Source organism: Equus przewalskii, chromosome 17 (assembly GCF_037783145.1).
Source record: "Equus przewalskii isolate Varuska chromosome 17, EquPr2, whole genome shotgun sequence".
NCBI lineage: Eukaryota > Metazoa > Chordata > Mammalia > Perissodactyla > Equidae > Equus > Equus przewalskii.
This window is the reverse complement of record NC_091847.1, coordinates 9,162,169-9,179,467: the sequence shown is the minus strand read 5'-3', so window position 1 is coordinate 9,179,467 and position 17,299 is coordinate 9,162,169. Positions and strand designations below refer to the sequence as shown.

The 17,299-nt window shown below is 42.0% G+C and overlaps 1 protein-coding gene across 49 annotated transcripts in view; it reads right to left on the bottom strand.

Annotated features, from left to right (window-relative positions):
• The window catches only part of CLASP1 (cytoplasmic linker associated protein 1), a 258,954-nt gene extending 243,085 nt beyond the window's left edge, over nucleotides 1–15,869 (bottom strand). For 43 of the 49 annotated variants that reach the window (XM_070581036.1, XM_070581055.1, XM_070581049.1 and 40 more), the window contains exon 1: nucleotides 15,352–15,494. The gene's annotated coding sequence lies outside the window, so the exon portion shown is untranslated. Of the gene's footprint in view, nucleotides 1–14,615; nucleotides 15,071–15,351 lie in introns of those variants that run through there. The other 6 variants (XM_070581037.1, XM_070581043.1, XM_070581063.1 and 3 more) reach the window with 3 other exon arrangements.
• Between the last annotated feature and the right edge of the window lie 1,430 nt (nucleotides 15,870–17,299).

Below are 17,299 nucleotides of genomic sequence, written 5' to 3'. Positions count from 1 at the left end.
TTCTGCGTGGAGCATACGAGGTCTAAGTTATGGTATGTCATCTCATGTTGTCTGCCTTCTGCATGGAGCATACGAGATCTAAGTTATGGTATGTCGTTTAGTGTTGTTTGTCTTCTGCATGGAGCATAGGAGGTGTTCACTAAACACTTATTGTTGAACAATGAATGAGGGATAGCTGTTTTTTTATTTTTAATTATTGTAAAAGATATGTAGGATTTACCATTTTAACCACTTCTAATTCTTCAGTTCAGCAGCATTAAGCACACTGACATTGTTGTGCAACCACCACCACCACGGTATGTTGTATTTTTGTTTTCGATCATCTCAGAGTATTTTCTAATTTTCCTTGTGATTTCCTCTTTGACCCACTGGTGACCTAGGAGTGTGCTGTTTAATTTCCACATACTTGTGAATTTCCCAAATTTCTGTCATTGATATCTAATTTTATTCCTTTGTGGTCAGAGAACATAGTTTGTATGATTTCCATCCTTTCGATTTATTGAGTCTTGTTTCATGCATGCCATACAATCTATCCTGAGGAACGTTCCACACGCACTTGAGAACAACGTGTATTCTACTGTTATTGGGTGCTACAGTGTCTACAGATGTCCGTCCCTTAACGATTTAGAGTTGGTCTGCATCTAGACCATGGTTAAGAAAAAAACTTGTCAATTATCAAAATCTTAAATTTTTCATGTTACCTCCCACTTTTTATACTGACTACTTATCCCATATATACATAAAAATCAGGTCTCCCCTTTAAAAATTAAAATCTCAGTTTCTAGCACCATATTAAGAGGTGGTTTCTAAGAGCGAAACCCGCTTAAAAGGTAAGCAGAAAAGATCATCTATGCTCGCAGCGGAGATTTTCTAAGAGGTTTCTGAAACGTGACGTCCCCAGACTTAGGTGGGTAAGAAGAGAGGAGCATTTGATATGTCATTTGATAGCACGACAGCACAATGCAATGTAAGTGACCTAGCAGAGCAAAATAATTTGGAACGTCAGCTGCGCAATGACAAAGACTATCGAAAAGACAACTTCACATACTGCTTCCCACCCACCCCCAGTCAACCATTTTTCAAGCATACCAACTTTAAATCTGTACCTTGCTAGGCTTACGCACAACAGCTAGGGAAAATTTGCTATATTTCTCAATTATGACAGAACATTGCTATTACTAAAATGACATTTTTATACTCATACTTTATGGATTCAGGAAAAAAATTCCAAAAGCACCACAACTGAACAACAGAAAAACAAACAGCCTGATCAAAAAGGGGGCAGAGGATATGAACAGACATTTTTCCAAAGAAGATATACAGATGGCCAATAAACACATGAAAAGATGTTCAACATCCCTAATCATCAGGGAAATGCAAATCAAAACTACACTAAGATACTACCTTATGCCTGTTAAATTGGCTATAATCACTAAGACTAAAAATAATAAATGTTGGAGAGGATGTGGAGAGAAGGGAACTCTCATACACTACTGGTGGGAATGCGAACTGGTGCAGCCACTATGGAAAACAGTATGGAGATTCCTCAGAAAACTAAAAATAGAACTACCATATGACCCAGCTATCCCACTACTGGGTATCTACCCAAACAACTTGAAATCAACAATCCAAAGTAACATATGCACCCCTATGTTCATTGCAGCACTATTCACAATAGCAAAGACATGGAAACTATCCAAGTGCCCATCGACTGATGATTGGATAAGGATGCGGTATACATACAACAGAATACTACTTAGCCAGAAAAAGAGACAAAAGCATCCCATCTGCAACAACATGGATGGACCTGGAGGGAATTATGCTAGGCGAAATAAGCCAGACTGAGAAAGACAAACACCAGATGATTTCACTCATGTGGAATATAAACAAACACACAGACAAAGGAAACAGTTCGGTGGTTATGGGGGGTGCCCCACAGGGGGTGAAGGGGAACACTTATGTGGTGACAGACAAGAAATAATGTACAACTGAAATTTCACAATGATGTAAACTATTATGAATGCAAATTAAGAAAAATTCCAAAAGCACAAAAAAGAGATCTGTGCCTTACTATGTTAGCATATACTGAACTGGACATGCGGATGTTCATGCTTTCCAAACTGAGTTGTGGCTGCCTCGGTATTTTTTCAACATTGACTTATGCTCATGCAAGAAAACATGCTTTTCTTTAAAACACTGAAAGACCTAACCCTCACTCTAGTCCTACATTTAAGGAAAAAAGATCACTTAAGAATGTACTTGAATATAATCAAATATACACTTTAATACACTGCTGATGAGAATAAAATTCATAGCTATTTAAGACAATTTGGAAACATCTATCAATAACCTTTCAATATATCTTTTGATTCGACAAGTCCAAATGCGAGAATTTATCTAAGGAAATAATCTGTCAAGTACACTAAAATATAAAGTTGTTCGTTGCAGCTGTTCATGAATTTTTTTTTTTTAATGAAAATAACCCTAAATGTTCAAGAACAGGGAATTGGGAAAGAAATTACAGTGCATCCAAACAACAGCAAACCGTGCAGTCACTGAGAATGATAGTAAAAGCATGTTCTTATTGGCCTGGAAAGATCTCTACAACCAATTTAGTGAAAAAGGCAACTAGAAAACAGCATGTTGGTGTTTATGACACCATTTTTGTTTCTAAAATAAAAAGTAGTCACTTATATACTCCATGCACAGAAAAAGTATGAGAAGGAAATATACCAAAATGTTAACACTGTACTTTTTACAATGAAAATATACTATTTATATAACAAGAAATAACACATGTTAAAAATAACAGTGGTACTAACAGAACGACACTGCAGCCTATACATACACGTACTGGCTCGTATATGCATAGAATATCTGGAAGATTGTTTAAGAAACAAAAAACAGTGGTTGCCTCTGGGAATGGGATGTGGACGAATGGAGAAAAGGGTGAAAGAAGACTTACATTTCACTCTATTTCTGTATACCTTTTAAACCCTTTAACCATGTACATATTATTTATCCAAAGGGAATATAAATTTTAAAACATTAAAAAGTATGTTAATATTCTTCCTAGTCAAACCATACCGTACCCAATAAATACCAGACAGTTATTTGTAAAGTCAAAGAGAATTGTAATCCTGACACCATAGGCATCATCACTTACTACACTGAGAACTGAAAAATATAAAAAGGTCCAGTTATTCAGCAAACTGTCCATCTCTAGTACTCAACTCAAGAAGGCAGGATTAGCAACACCTATAAGGAAACAAAGGTTATTTCTGAACCTTGTCCAGCCATGGAATTCTTGCAAAGTCAAAGACAGAAATACAAATACATAATGAGAAGATAAGTGCTCAATTCATTTTTGACCACTGAACTACAGCCATGTTTTAATTCAAAAATGACACATGACATGACAGGGTCATATGCTTTTACAAAATTACATTTTTAAGTGTATTAACTACAGGATTCTCATATTGCAGGTTGGGTTTTGTTAAAACCTGTAAGGTGGATAATTTGGCAAAAATTTTAAAGACACATAACTTTCAACCCAAAATACTGACTTACAGGAACCTATTCATACATGTGCAAAATAAATTATTACAGGATTATTCTCTGTAGCATAGTTTATAAACACAAAAGACTAGAAAAAACTAAATGTTCCTCAATAGAGGGCTGGGTAAATTACGGTATGCCATACAACGGCCTACTACTCAGCCATACTCTTCATTTAAAAAACAATGAGGAACCTTTTAATGTACCGACATAGAATGATTTCCAAGACATATTAAGTAAAAAAAAAAACAAAACAAAAACGCAAAATGCAGGGTGGTCTGTCATAGGTTACCATCTGTACAAAAAAGAAGAGGAAGGAGTGTGAGCGTGTGTATATATACACATTTTTTTCACATATATCATTAACATTGATGTCTCCAGGAAGGGAACTGAGTGGATGGCAGATAGGATAAGAGGAAAACTTAAATTTTAGATCATGTGTATTATTTGCTCAAAAAATTTAAAAAACGTAATGCACTTAAGTAGCAGTTCTATTTCTCCTTTCTAGGTAATTTAAACAAGATGAAAGGAATCTTCATATATAACTACAACAAATTTAAACTCATTCATAATAAAAAGGGACACAAGAATATCCCCTAGGTATCTTTTTAAAAAGATTTTACAGCCCATAATGCATGTAATAAGCTTGTTCCTACAAGAAAAATTATATAATTTTAATAATTCCATCACTATCCAGAAGCAATCTCAATAGCAACCAGTTTCCCAAAAGCACCATGTCTAACCCCCACCCCCAAAATTCCAAAATTGAATCACTGATCAGTTGATGATTCACGTAAAGATTTAAAGACAGAATAGCCTTGAATTTATCAAGACCTAGAGCTCTCTGCAGGATGTCCGTTTCAAACTGCCTTCTCCCAGCAAGGGTGCTTTTCCTGGCTCTCGCCTGCAGCCACTTCACAAAATTAGACCATGGCGTATAAAATCTGGCCAAGAGTCAGGCTCCTTGTCCTGTGGTCACAAGCCAGGTCTCCAGCCAACAGAGCTCTCACGAATGGAAGGCAACAAACAGGCCCCAGAGTGCACAACCAGGGGCACATGAACCTGGTTCAGGGCCCCGCATCCTTCAGATCAAAACAGGAAAGGGACACATTCTTCCCTCCACCCCCAGATTAGGAGCCCTTCCCTCTTCAGTCTTCCCACAGTAGCACACGTTCACAGGAATCATAACCGTCTCCTTACTTGTCTGCCTTCCCGCTTAGGGGTAGAGCTCTTGGGGACCAGGGCTGAAAGTCCCTCTCTCTGTCCTTAGACACAGCAGCAAAGTCTGCTGAATGAAGATTCTGATCAAGGTATATAGGAATACCCAGGTACATAGCTTGTATACCCAGGATAGAGCCCAGAATCTCTCTCTTCGGCGGTAGTTTTCAAAGGCTCTCTGTGTTTTTGGTCTACTTCTCATTAACACCTAGGGACACCCTTTCTGCATCCCCTCCAGTCACACAATCCCACCCCAAAAGGTCTAGCAATCAAATGATTAGATGTTCCTAATCTTCCAGTGCTTAGTCATTCTTACAAGATTCCACAAATCACTACTACACAATTCAGACAAATATGATTACTTTGTCCAAACAAATGCTCCCTTGGGAATTTCAGAAATCTACTCCAAGTTCTGAAATGAATGAGAGAATGGAAAGCTTTTTCCATCATGTTCACTTGAAAAATGCAATCACAGGCCATAGGCAATCTACTTGGCATGCCAATCATTACCAACAGGTAAGCTCAACCCAGCAACAGGCTAAAATACCACACCCATCAGCCTGAATCAGCTCCACAGAGAGCAACGTGGCATTGAGAGCATTTCTTTTTAAAGGGCCACCCTCCTCAGGATGGGAGCCCACACCTGGAGGGTGATATATTAAAAGATAAAAACACTTCTTGAATCAAACTTTTTAGATAAAATACACACACAAAGATAGAGCTATAGGTTCAGACACATACCAGGCTCAACTTCTCCATAAATAAGGCCAGAAAACAGTCAGCATCTCTCCTGCCTACTCTCCCTATAAACCACTGTGCCTACTAAGGGAGTGCAGGCTCTTGTGGAACCACTTTGCTGCTTGACAATTATCCTGAAAGCACGTGAAACACTAGATCTGCTCTGGCCTCTCTGATCTCATGTTGCTTAGATCTAGAAAATAAGAGAAGAAAATAATTCCTTCCTTCGTTTTCACTGCCAATGACGAGGATCTGCTAAAACAAGCACTGGATGAATAACCAGCATCTCAGACGATCCAAACGTTTATGTAACAAGAGCCTAGGAAACGCCTACTGAGGAGGCAACACCTACCGGAAAACAGAACACCAAGGCCAACCTTCAAGCTAAGCCTTCCCTTCACTGACATCTGGACCAGAGATTACAGAACGGACTCCCCAGGGAGGTCTGATCTCTCAGCACAAGTAACATGAGACCCTGCTGAACACTAAAGAATGCGATGGAGGGAAATCTGATAGCACGAACCCAGAGAGAAAGACCAGATACTTCTCCACTAGTTAGCTTTTGCGATTTCTAGGCAAAAGAATCTTCTAATGATATTTAATGTTTTTGTTAGAAAAGTAATATAAACTCCTTGCACAAACTCAAAATAATTTGTAACACTGAGAACATTTGTCAAAAATGAAAAGGCAGGGTCTAGATACACAAAAATCACACCTAAAATGAGTTAAATTCCCAAATTAAAACTCATCATAATCTTAAATAAGTTAAGATTTTTTCAATCATCCATGAAATGAACCCCATGTTATGCAACCTAACAGGTTTATCCACCTATCTCACATACAAAAAACTTCCTGAGGCATTTAAAAGACCTACACACTATGAACAATCTCCACATTTGGGAAAAATGACTTAAACGGACCTGGTTAAAATCGTCCCATTTGGAACAACATGGATGGACCTTAAGTAAAATAAGCCAGACAGAGAAAGACAAATACTGTATGATTTCGCTCACATGTGGAAGATAAACACATGGGTAAAGAGACCAAATTAGTGGTTACCAGAGGGGCAGGGGTTGGGGAGGGCGGGTGAAAGGAGTAAAGGGGCACATACATATGGTGACGGATGAAAACTAGACTACTGGAGGTGAGCACAATGCAGTCTACACAACAACTGATACAGAATAATGTACACCTGAAATTACACAATGTTATAAACCAATAAGACAGCAATAAAATTAAAAGAAAAAATCCTGAAGAACTTTATAATACACTGATCATTAATCTTTTGAGGATAATTTTCTGCAATTACCCAAATGTATTCACAAAGATCTATGTTTAGCTTCACAATTCAGTCCATGAAAGTTAAGCACATCACTTGCGTGGTACCAGACTGGGCACCAGAGTGATGGGGGCACAAAAGAGGGTTCGAAACTGGGGAACAAGAAAAATGGTCTACACCCTACCCTGAAGGCCCTCATACAGTAACCTATCCTAGAACATAGGCCACTTAAAAGTAACTACACAAAACTAAAAGAAAGGCAACTCACATTTATCAAGTGCATCTTACACATGTCAAGCAGCAAAGCTGTAACACACACAACGTCTACGTATTCTGTTTTAAGGGAAGAAAAGAGGGCAGTGTGAGCGTGTAGAGGTTGAGAAGAGTAGGCAATGAAGTAAAAACCCAAAGCAAAATATAAATGCCAGTGAGTGGTACAGAAAACAAGCACAGTCATGCACTGCTTAACGGCATTTTGGTGGACGACAGATCGCATATACGATGGTGGTCCCATGAGGTTAGTACCATACAGCCTAAGTTTGTAGTAGGCTAGACCATCTAGGTCAGTGTAAGTACACTTTATGATGTTTGCACAATGATGAAATCGTATCTCTCAGAATGGATTCTCATCATTAAATGATGTAATTAAAAAGCTTCTATCAGTCTTTAACAAATGGTGCTGAGACAACTAGATATCCACATGCAAAACAATGAAGTTGGATCCCTACCTCATACCAGACACAAAAGTTAACTCAAAATGGATCAACAACCTAAATGTAAGAGCTAAAGCTATAAAACTCTAAGAAGAAAACAGGAGTAAATCTTCATGACCTTGCATTTGGCAACTGATTCTCAGATATGACACCAAAAACATGAGCAGCAAAAGAGAAAACAGATTAACTGGACTTCATCAAAATTCAAAACTTTTGTGCATCGAAGGACATTATCAAGAAAGTGAAAGAACCACCTACAGAATGAACGGGGGAAAACATTTGCAAATCATGTATCCGATGAGCTTAATATCCAGAATATACAAGAACTCCTAAAATTCAACAACAAAAAGACACAAAATCCAATTTAAAAATGGGAAAGGACTTGAATAGATATTTCTCCAAAGAAGATATACAAATGGACAATAAGCACATGAAAAGATGCTCAACACCTACGTCATTAGGGAAATGCAAATCAAAACCAGAGTGATACCACTTCCACGTGCAAGGATGGCCATAATCAAAAAACAAACAAACAAGCAGAAAATAACAAGTGTTGGGAAGGATGTGGAGAAAATGAAACCCTATGTACTCAAAAGAATTGAACAGAGACTGAAACAGAAATCTGCAAACCAATATACACTGAAGCATTTGTCACAATAGTCAGAAAGTGAAAACAATCCAAGTCCCATCAACAAATGAATGGATAAACCAAATTAAGTACATCCACATAACAGAATATTATTCAGCAACTAAAAAGGAATAACATTCTGATACATGCTACAAAATGAATGAACCTTGAAAACATTATGCTAAGTGAAATAAGCCAGTCACAAAAGGACAAAGCATGATTTCACTTACATGAAGTATCTAGAAGAGGCAAATTCATAGAGACAGAGAGCAGATTAGAAATTACCAGGCGCTGAGCGAGAGGGAGGAATGGGGATTAATGGTTACAGGGTTTCTGTTTGGGGTGGTGGAAAAGATTTGGAAGCATATTGTGGTGATGGTTGCACAACAATATGAATGTAAATAATGCCACTGAATTGTATACTCAAAAATGGTTAAAATGGCACATTTTATGTTTTATATATGCCACAATAAAAATTAAATTGAAAAGAAAAAAAAGGGGGCCAGGCCCGTGGCTGAGTGGTTAAGTTCACGTGCTCTGCTTCAGCAGCCCAGAGTTTCGCTGGTTCGGATCCTGGGCGCAGCCCTAGCACCACCGCTCATCAAGCCATGCTGAGGTGGCATCCCACATGCCACAACTAGAAGGACCAACAACTAAAATATACACTGTGTACTGGGGGACTTTGGGGAGAAGAAAGAAAAATTAAAAATAAATAAATAAAATCTTAAAAAAAAAAAAAAAGAACTGGCAAAAGTCTACATATAGCACCCAGCCTAGTATCTGGCAAATGTTGGCTGTTCAATCTATGATGGTCATTGCTATTGTGACAATAGGTCTATTTGCCACCCTTGGGCCAACCAAAGGCTGAGCAGGACACGGCTTGGGTCTGGAGAGCTCTGCGACTTAGCAGAACTTCAATAAAACACAGCCACCAGAACCACGAGAAGACTACGCAGAAGGAGCTGTTTTTCTGCAGTTCAACTACTCTTAGAAAGACTGGCTTATTGTTCCTAGAGTGAACGCAGCTCCTCGACACTAGGAAAGGCACAGTTCATTCTCTCTACACAACAGGCCTCTGTTAGCATGTCTGAGCAACCGTTCACGACACACTCTGCCTCTACCCACAGGAAAGACACACTCCATGGAGAAACTCGCAGAAAATTAGCCAGAAGGTAGTCCCGAGGCAGTTCTCAAACTTTAGTGGCCTCAGAATCACTCGTTAAAAAAGCAGATGCCTCGCCCCCACCACCAGACATTGTGATTACTACACATTTCAGGCAGAGCCCTTGCGCACAACTGTTTAAAGAAACACTTGACGGTAGGCCACAAAAATATTATAAGGTTACATTCTGATGTTGACAAATAGACCAATCCGCCCCACAAAGCAGAGGCAGCATTTTCCTCCATATCTATCCTAGAAACCCAACAGCTCTGGCAACGAGGGACAGGAGCAGAGACTGAGGAAGGAAGCGAGAGCATTTTCCTCCATACCCATCTAGAAGGCAACAGCTCTGGCAATGTGGGACAGGAGCAGAGACGGAGGAAGGAAGCGAGATTACCTGCACGGAATATCCAATACAAACTGCATACAGTTGATTCATATAAAAGTCCATCATTATTGCTTATTCTTTTTAAAAATAATACAAAATAAGAAATGAAAAACCAAAACAATCTACCATTCACCTCTCATAATAACAAAAAATATACTTAAATTATATTACCAGAAGTTGGTAAATTTTCTGAAACTGGTACATCCTTAGATTGCTGGGAAAATTATTAACTGGTACAAATTTTTCATCAGCAAGAAGGCAATATGTATGAAGTCACCCAATAGTCTCATTTCTTTGAATTTATCCTAAGAACACAAAAGGAGCTAACTATATTCCTAAAGACAGTCACTGTTGTAATATATGTACTATCAAAAGAAAAAAAACCTGTATGTCAAGAATCTCACTTTACCAAAGTTTGCCATATCAACTCAAATATGACAAGTTATTAAAATTAAAATGATGTCTACAATGTCATTACATGGAAACTATTCACAAAACATGCAAGCCTTAAAATTACTAAAAAGTATGACTATGGACAGCTTCAAAGGGTGACACATTAAGAAATAACAGCTTTTGGGAGGATGGTTAGATGTGGGTTTTCCCCCCTCTGGTCTCTCAAGTTCCTGTATTTTGCCATATTATTGTAATACGGCTATAAATAAACGTAACTGATTCTGCTTCGAAAGTTAATTGGACAACAGTTACAGAGACAGGTGGAAAGCAGAGTCACTGACCTCACCTATCCTGAACGAGGATAAACTCACCCAAATGTGCCACGCTAACAGATGGCCACAAGGCCAGTTCTAGATTTTCTTCACAAAAAAATAAATCTTAACGGATAGTATGGAACTATTAAACCTTGAATTTACATTTTTTAAAAAGCAAGTATAACACACTAAAAGACAGGAAGAAATCTGGTTTGGCAGCTATTCACATGGCAAAAAGATCAGAAGACTTCATGAACCACAACTTCAAGATAAGCCAACAACACGAAGCAGTAAGAGACAGCTGACATGAAAAGACATCAGGCTGAGAGACAGAAGGCCAGTCCTGTCCTAGTTCTACCACATCCTGGGATTCACCTGCAGGTCTTGGTTTCTCATCTGGGAACTGACAGGCTAATGATGCTACCTCCCCCACCTAGCTCACAGGACTCTGAAGGGAGCAAACAAGATTATGAATGTAAAAATGCCTTCAAAATCAAGGGTTTTTCCCCTTAAATCTGGCTATTAGTATTATGAAGACATTCATCCATATGTAACTACCCAACAGGGAACAGCTTTTGCAGGGATGCGTTCCAAACTGACGGTGAGCGGGCGCGCCCCCCGAGGGCCTGGGCTCTGGGACCAGGCTTCTCCCTATCTGCGCTGCTCCAATCTCTTAGGAGAATCTATTCATCTATCACTTGGCAATGTTTTCAATTTTAAAAGCAAATGCAATCACCGACAAAATGAACACAGACCGCAAGGTTCTCAAACTCTGGGGTTTTGAAGAATCATCTGAGAACTGTTAAAACTGCGGCTGCCCAGACCCCACGCAGACTTCACTGACAAAAACCGCTGGCTAGATGAGAATAAATAAAGCCAGGCCATTTGTATTCTGACAAGCTCCCCAGTGATTCTGGTGACATGATCACTGCTACTACTACGACACTGTTATTAATATCGACTCCTACCACAAATACACGGTCGGACTACCACGTATACCCACTCACTAAATGCCACTCACCATTCTCAGCACGTTACAAATATTATCTCATTTAATCCCTACAACAACCCTGTAAGGAGGTACTACTATTTAAACACCGCCCTCCCTTTACATGGTTTTATAGATGAAACCATTAACATACAAAGAGATGATTTAACTGGCCCATGGCCCAAAGTCACAGGACTAGTGAGTGGCACAGCCAGAATGTACAAGAAAGTTTGAAAATCCCTGATACAGTTTCCTAAACTAAGACAATAGCTGTATACCCTGGTCATTTCAAAGTCCGTTTCATTTCAGATACCGCATTTAAAGGACACTAACAAAACTGAGCTGCTGAAAGAATGCATGGTGAAATCACACCAAACCACAAGGGGACAAAAGATCTAGGGCTGTTTACGTACTTCCAGCATAATCCGCATCAATTCGTAATATTTTGTCTGTCTCCCCCAGTGGACTGTGAGCCCTTCAAGTGTAGGGACCACGTATGTCTTTTCAACTGTACCCTCCTGATAACTGGCGGCTAACGAAAGGAAGGGTTTAATAAATTTATTAGTCGATAAATCTAGAGAAAGTCTGCTGACTGTCCCGGGCAGCGAAGGCTATTACGTGGGGAAGAAACAGACAATTCATGTTGCTTCAGGCGGAACAACTAAGATCCACAGGCAAAAGCGGTGGGACAGTCTAAAACACCTTTCTAGCGACCTGTCCAGTAACAGAGAAGCACGTCCGCAGTTCGAGACTGATGAGCAGAATACAGTAGACGAAAGGTAGGATGTTGGACTATGGGGCCTCGAAGAGCTCTGCCAAGGCCCAAATTCTATTAGTCCAAGTTATGATACATTCGTTTCTTCTTTTTTTTTTTTTTAGATTTTTTTATTTTTCCTTTTTCTCACCAAAGCCCCCGGGCACATAGCTGTGTATTTTTAGTTGTGGGCCCTTCCAGTTGTGGAATGTGGGACGCCGCCTCAGCATGGCTTCATGAGCCGTGCCATGTCAGCACCGAAGATCCAAACCGGCAAAACCCTGGGCTGCAGAAGCGGAGCTCGAGAACTTAACCACTCGGCCGCGGGGGCCCTGAGTTTCTTCTTTGATAATTCTTGATACATTCTACAGCGACTAGTTACACAAGTCCCAGGAGGTGGCACAGAGGATACCACAAAGTGTTCTCTAACCTCTCAGGGCCCTTAAGGATCCAGAGAAGAGTAAATACACAGAAGTGAATCTTCCAGGGAGGAAGGCAATGGATACAAGAATCAGCAAGGAGTGAGGAGACTTCCGGGCAGGAAACAGGAGGGAGTCCACAAAGGTGTGAAGGGAGACATGCCGCCATTTGTGCACATTTCCGTCCTGGTCTAGGCATAAACATGGAGGCAGGAGGCCCTGGGGGCATGAAGACCCGGCTGGAAACAATTAGTAAACTCAGGTGCTGACACGAAAAGGCCTCAGCGGTCACTCAGTCAAATACACACACTTTACGGATGTTGCCCTGCTTGCTCTGAGTAAAGAAAGGTTGGTTTACTTTCTTAAATTACATTTCACGAACCAAAACCTCTATCATCAATGATCTCTTCTTTGCCTAGGCTTTTTTCTCAAGACTAATAGATCCTTCTTTTATTTTCTGGGAAATCTTTTAGATGATTTTGTTTTTAAACATTTGTTATTTTCTGCTACTGTCTACCCTTTCTACTGTTTAATTTGACAACCAAACTTGCAGTTATCAAAACTGACATTTTAATAACTCAGCTCTGAGCCTAATACTTATAATCCCTTAAATGGTTATAACATTTACCAATAGTGTTACAAAATAATAACTATTACATTATAATCTAAAAGCTACAACTTTATAAGTAGGAGATTGTTAAGAAAAAAAAGAGTAACAAGAAATTAATTTAAGTTTCAGGCCCAAGAAACTATTTCACCCAACTTATAAACCCTGACACTGAGCCACCCAAGAAAAGAAAATTAACAAAAGACTGAAGTAAAAAATCCAAATCCAAAACCAATGAACAAAATATAACACATCTGAACCATAAACTTAACGGTCTTCCGGCCAATCACTTCTGAACATCCTTGTCAAACTATTTTAAGGATCTGGAATCTCGCTCTATTAAAAGCAAGTTCCCAACATCTGAACTACACTTACGAGATTCTCTCACAGTAGTTACTGAAGCATAACACACCAACCTTCAGCTTTTTGCTTCCTATTAGTATAAGAAAGGCTTGCCTCTCTTACACAAAATTGAGTCTGTGGCCAAAATCCTGACACACCAGGAGATCTGAGTTTTCAGTTCTAACACTAATTTAAGGTGTAAAGTTCGCAAAGGTCTATTCTGTATTTACCACTTAAATTGTAACATGGAAATACAACATCTGACACCTCCACCTCCAACAGTCTCTTCAAAGGATTTCCGACTTTGGTTAATCTCAGTTGGGAGAACATAAAGCTACGGCTGAAAACTCCTCGATCAAAATAAGAACTTTAAAAATCTAAAATAGTGCTACACATTATTTGATAAACTATGAACTATAGAAACTGAGATTCGACTAACAATTGCCAAAAAAGGTACAACTACACAATTTGACAAAAATGAATACGCAAATAGCTCACCAAAATTTAATCTTTCTTAGCACTCGGAAAAAATAAATAATACTCAGTAACTATGGAACACTGTGGTGTTATGTTTCCTATCCACATAGTCTCTGCATCAATGTTACTATTCTCCCACTCTCTGGATGAGCAAAAGGAGCCCACTGTCCCGGATCCCCCATACCAAGAGTTCAGTAAATGTCACTAATAGTAATAATAATAATAAAAGCAACAATTTCTAAAGCCACAATTTATACGAGAGTGTGGCACCCGAATAGGGTGCAAGGCACACGGCAGCATGCAGCTATTTCTCGCTTCTGACTCTTCTGCATCACTGCTTCCCAAAGGACTAGAAAATCTGAAGCTCTTACTGCCACATCTACAAATTAAAGTAACATGCTTAAAGAGCTCACAGGTTCTCCGAACCGCCGGTATTTAATGAACGAACCCCACGAGAGAGAAACTCACCCAGATGCAACAAAACATGCTTTTGGGTTCCACCTATTTCTTTCAACTTTAGAAATAAACACAACTGTTCAAAAACATTATGTAGTAAGTTAGAGTCTGGAAAACCACCTACTCATCCGAGCGGCTCAGAAAATGGAAAGCAAAATTCGATTAGCTCCATTGTACCCACCCAGGCTAACGTGCAAGATCACACACTCAGCCTGGTCAGAGCGTCTCTGCCAGGACCAAAGCACAACAAAGGCAACTTGAGGAGGCTGCACAAGGCTTAACTCGGCACTCGTCCGCTTTCCCAGCTTCCGAAAGCAGCTCTCTGCGGCCGCAGGGACCGGGGGGACCCCCGAGGCCGCCCGGCCGGCGGCTGGGCTCGGCGCCGCTCGCTCCGCTTTTGTCTGGCAGGCTCGGAGCCCCGGCCGCCCGCCTCCCCGGCACCCCGCCTCCCCGGCACCCCTTCCCTCTGGATCTTTCTCCACACCCGGCCCTCGCCCAGGATTACTTGCCGTGGGCTTCGCTCCCTCGACGCCTCCCCTTGCAATCTCGGGCTCTTTTCAAACGCCACTCGGGCTCCGCCGGCGTCTCCTACCCGGCCGGAGCCTCGGGTCACGGAGGGGGCGGGGGTGGGCTCTCGGAGAGGAACAGGGAGGGGGACACAAAGCCGGGCTGACCCCACGCCCCCTCCCCCCCCCCGCAAAGCAGCCTGGGATCAGCGACCGACTGGTTGGATAAACAACCCTCCCATCCCGCCCCTCAGCCGGCTCCCACCTAAGGGCCGCCCCCTCCCCCAAAGTGCACCCAAGAGCCGGTGACAGCGCTGCAAGTCGCCGCCACCCAAACTCCGCGCCCACCACTTGCGAGGGAGGGGGCAGGGGCCCGGGGCCTAAATCTCCTCACCATAACCCGGTACTTACAGCCGTATCATTCGCTACTGTTGCCGCTGCGGACCACACAGCCGCCGCCTTCTCCTCCACCCCAATGAGGTTAAGCGCTCGGTGCGGGGATTAAAAAAAAAAAAAAAAAAAAAAAAGCAGCCGCGAGCGCCTGCGCACTGCGGTCTCCCTTTCTCCCCTTACCGCCAACGAGCCGGCTGTACCATAGAGAGTGTAAACCGGGACCAGAGAGGCGGCTCCCTCTCTATGGTAACGCCCCGCGCAGGCGCCGGCCGGGCCGAACTGCGATTCGGGACATACAAATCCCGGGAGCTTTCACCTCCTGGCAAACGTCAGATGACCCTGATGGGGACCCGTAGGGTAAAGGTTATGTCAGACAAGGGTGGCCAAGGTTCAGAAGGGCCTTCTGGGGAGTTGCGGCAAAACTCAGGCTGGGCAAGGAGGATCGGATCTAAACCGCCACGGCAGTAGAGCACCAGAAAGCCGGGAGTGTGCTGAGGAGAGCTAGGGTGGAACCAGGAAAGCCTGGGTAGAAGTCTGGCCGGAAACTCCTTCGGTCCGGGCTCTAATACCTGAAGGCAGCGGACTTTCACTTCCGGGTTACTCGTGGTTCTCCCCCCCCCCCCCCCCCAGTCGAGCGATTTGAATGAAGGAAATTGTGTCCTGCGGCTTCCCGTCCTTGGGCTCGCCTCGGTTCTCCCTTCCTGTCTGGAGTAAGAGTGGACGCTTCGGCCGGAAACACATATTTTTAACGATTTTTTGCCCCTTTTCAAGCGGAGCGGGCCCGTGTAGGCCTCGGAGGTCCTCGAGGCGGCCGGCTGGAGTCTGTTTCTTCCTTGAGGATCTCCACAAAAAGCGCTGCTTCCGTCCTCCCGCTCGCTTTCCTCTCGGATGCTGCGAGGGGAAGGGTTTCCGAGGGTAGAAAACGGTGCGAGTGACGGGGCCGTCTTAAAGGATGCTGAAGGACCACAGTTGCCGCGTCAGGCCCGTGCGCTCGCGGGAATTTGCCGTGGAAAGCTTTTGTGTGAGATTATCCGCGGCCTCGGGGAGACCGCTCTTCCTCCATCTCGACGTGCGGACCATCGAGTTGTCCCTGGAGCCTCTGTGCGCCGAGCTCCGTGCTGCTGGCGTGCATGTGTGTTGGGCGCGGGATGCGGGAGGAGAACTGAGATGCTGCCCCTGATGCTCGCGCGTAGAAGAGATAGTTGGAGAGACTCAGCCACCGCATTAAACACAGAGCCGGTGTAGGCCCTTCTCTGGTGCAGGAAAGAGAGAGGAGTGTGGTCTCAAAGAGGAGGGACGACCTGGAGGCTGTGACTCCTGGTTTGATCTGGAAAAGATAACCGATCTTTCCGGCGAAAGCACAAGCAACTTTTTGGAAATGGATGGTAACGGTGAAAGAGCATTGCAGAGAAGAAACACCGTGGGACAAAGGCTCGAGAGGGAGTGGGTGTTACACTGGGAGTTCGCTGAAGACAGCAGTCTAACTGAAATGGGGGCGGGGAAAAGACAGACCACAGGACTGGAAAGTCAGGTTTGATAAATAGGATGGAGATTTTAAAAAAATTTTTAGTAGTGGTAAAATACACATAACATAAAATTTACCGTCTTAACCACTTTTAAGTGTACACTTCAGTAGAGTTAAGTACGTTTACATTGCTGTGCAGCCATCTCAGGAACTCTTTTCCTCTTACAAAAGTGGAATTCTATAGCCATTAAACAACTTCTCCTAACCCACTTCTGCCAGCTCTTGGCAACCGTTCTACTTTTTGTCAATTTGACTATTCAGGTGCTTCATATGAGTGGAATCATATAGTAATTGTCTTTGTGCAACTGGCGTATTTCATTTAGCATAATGTCTTCAGTGTTTTTCCATGTTGTAGCATGTGTCAGAATTTCCTTCCTTTTTAAGGCTGAATAATATTCCATTGTGTGTACATACCACGATGGACACTTAGGTGACTTCTAC